Raw genomic sequence first — 3234 nt, forward strand, 5'->3', positions numbered from 1 at the left:
TTGTTTAGCAAGTGAACAGATAGTGCATACTTCTTTACATTTTATTCCAGAGTTTCTAATAGGCACATGTTCAAGCACTTTATGAGACAGATGACCCGTTCTCTTATGCCACAACAGAAAATTTGGTTCTACAACTTGAGAAACAAATTTAGAATTAGAGGATAGAAAGCGACCAATAAAAGTTGGCCTGAAGGAATCTTTGTCCAATATGTAAAGATGCTTTGACTTCTTTGCTCTTGCTACAATGCCTTTAGTCAATTGGTCCTATAATATGCAATGAGATGGAAAAAAAAAATAAAGTGAATGTTAGATGTTGCAGATGTTTTACTAATAGAGATCAAATTAGCGTGGAAAGTAAGAACATAAAGAGTGTATTTCAAGCTTAATTTTCCAAACAAGTTGACAGGGCCAGATTGTCTGAGTTGTTTGGTGGTACCACCAGGTAGCAATGTAGAAGTAGCTTTGCAGTAGGTGTTTAGGGCGTGAAAGGATTTAGCACTTCTGCGCGCATATAACTCATTCCTCTAGAGTCTATTATCCAGATGTCTTTACCTAAATACTTATTCTGGAGAATGTAGAGTTCATACCTGCATACTTACCTGCATAGTTCACTTGAATAGCATCATTTGGTATCCTTTGTAGCACCTCATAAGCTCCATCACAACATTAGAAACTAAGGCTCTGTCATCCTTCTGATTCTTAACCTCTGTCCTTTGTACAACAAATGCCTTGTTGCCGGAACCAATTTTCTTTCGTTGATATATTAGCTCCTTATACCACTCTGGCGCCCTCGTGCAACTTGAAGCATGTTCTCCTATCATGTTGAGGTTTATCACAATTCTCACACTTGAGACCACATTTATTCAGCCCGGCCATTAGGAACTGCATAAGTTGTCTCTGCTAAATTATATTTGTTATGAATTTTGCAAGACCACAGGTGCATGCATAACCACAGGTACACTCTGGGAATGATCTCAACTGGCACTAGTTCATCCCAAAGTATTGGATTTTTGTGAAATAATCCCCAATAGTTAGATCTCCCTGAGTAATAGAAGCAATCAATAGTTCTAGTAGGTATAATAGTGGTCCATTACCTTCAGCATATCATTCATTCAAATTGATCCATAACGTTCTCGCAGATTTAGCATAAATGAAGGCATTTGGTAAGTTTTTAGTCATGACATTGAACAACCATGACGCGACCATATGATTTGGTAGAACAACCATTCACTCGTGTCCATTGCTCTACCAAATCAGGATCTCTAGTAGGTCTTGTACATGTAACAATAATAAAACCCAACTTCAAGTTCGCACCAAGCACACATCGAACAGATCTACTCCAAGCAAGAAAAGTTTTGTCATCAAGAGGTGAGGAAACATGTATCATACCTAGATGATCAAAGCTTTGAAGCTGCAAAGTCTTCGATCCATACTGTACGCTCTAGTCCCTGTTGAATGTAGACATCATTCGCACTATCGTTTACAGTAGTTTGTACCTCAGCTTTAGTTGCAATTGCAATTATTGATACAATCAGAACGAACAAAGTATATCCAACAGAAGTAGGATTAGAGACCTTCAAGAGAAGGCTCTGATACCATGCTGGGAATTCCGACAAGACATCTCCATTGTAGAGTTAACAAGAATAAAAAGTATTTCTGCATTGATGTTTCTCTCACAAACGAAAAATGAGAGAGATCTGTGTTAAATAGAGGATATGAGCGAGAAGGTTGTAACTAATTTACAACTAACTTGGCAGCTGGACACCTACTAAGGTGCCACACTACTAACAATAAATTAAAATTTCATATTTTGGTATATTTATAGCATAATATACATTATAATAATAATAATAATAATAATAATAATAATAATAATAATAAATCAGCTCGAGCTCGTCTCAGCTGGAGCTAAATTTATCTTGAGCTCATCATATAGGAATCGAGGAAAGGTCGAGTTTGATTTGTTTACACCCCAATCAGAATAGAACGAACGGGACATAAAAACAATTAAGACGGGGTCTGGTTCATCCAAACCTGGCCCAAAATAACTTCAGATTAAATTAGAAATATGTTTCACTTAAAGTGAAAAATACGTTTTCTAAAATCATGTTGCCTTAGTGCCAAGCATGCCGTTATGAATAAATCCTTCTTGTATATTAGGTTTCTGTATATTCCGCAGTAGTATAATTAGTTTAATATATTCCATTTAGGTATGTTCAAACATGGGGTGGTGGCGCAGTTGGCTAGCGCGTAGGTCTCATAGCTGTGCCTGAGTTATCCTGAGGTCGAGAGTTCGAGCCTCTCTCACCCCATCTTTTTCCTTTTTAAACTTTATTCTGTCTCCCTCCAATTTTTAAATATATTATTTTATTATTTATGTTTCTTTTAATGTTACAAAAGTATTTGATTTAGGAAAATCGTCCCACATTCAAATGTCCCTCTCAAGCTGATGTAGACAAAGCATTCTATCCAAGCCCTTTGTTTGGTGGACTGAAGATGTAGGCAAGTGTTTCACCTTGGTTGCAGACGAGGAGCCAGAGTAGCTCATAAGCTCCAAAGTCTCATTTATCTAGCAAGGCATCTTTTTAGAACAGATATATGAGACTTATACAAAATCAAAACGGACGATACCTCTCGCAATGAGACATCGATTGAATTGCAAGCCGCATCAACACTCTAATTGCACAAAGTATCAATTAGAAGCGGCCACAACGAGCAGTCAGAGCTGTTACGCTTTGTATTGTATAATTTTGACAAACAAAATATTCATATGTTTAAATACAATATAATATTTTATTTATATATGATAAATTATAATATGTAGAAATATTTATGTGTATATGTCAAATATACAATATTAAATTAATCGTTGATTCGAATAAAGTAAAATCTAAATCATTGATCTTTGTGTTAAATCTGAACTTTCAATCCAAATAAATTGAAACCTAACAATTTATTTTTATTTAAATTAAAATAGTTTATTATATTAAATATAGATAGTTTTAGAACCTAACAAGGCATTTTTATGTAAATTAAAAATTGCTGAGGCGGCAATGAGACTTAGCTCAATTGGCGAAGCTGAGGTTCTAAGGTCATGGGTTCAAACTCCATCTTATGCGTGGGATGTTGTTCCACTGAATAGTAGGTACATTTTTTCTAACTAATAGTAGGTATTATGATTTAGTATATTTGATATTGTTGATCAAAATGTGATTGTTGTAATGATTTGTTAGA

At 35.2% G+C, this 3234-nt stretch overlaps 1 long non-coding RNA gene and 1 other non-coding gene across 2 annotated transcripts; one reads left to right on the forward strand and one right to left on the reverse strand.

The window, feature by feature from the left end:
- On the reverse strand, positions 1-1671 carry LOC148784547 (uncharacterized). Its single transcript, XR_016063569.1, has 2 exons — positions 600-1671; positions 1-264 (listed from the first exon to the last, which is right to left on the reverse strand). It is a non-coding gene; the product is annotated as an uncharacterized LOC148784547 (long non-coding RNA).
- Positions 1672-2224: 553 nt separating this feature from the next.
- Positions 2225-2312, forward strand: TRNAM-CAU (transfer RNA methionine (anticodon CAU)). The gene is given in 2 exon segments: positions 2225-2262; positions 2277-2312. It is a non-coding gene; the product is annotated as a tRNA-Met (tRNA).
- Positions 2313-3234: the final 922 nt, after the last annotated feature.

Source organism: Sesamum indicum, linkage group LG13 (genome assembly GCF_026168435.1).
Source record: "Sesamum indicum cultivar Baizhima isolate 11 linkage group LG13, ASM2616843v1, whole genome shotgun sequence".
Lineage (NCBI taxonomy): Eukaryota > Viridiplantae > Streptophyta > Magnoliopsida > Lamiales > Pedaliaceae > Sesamum > Sesamum indicum.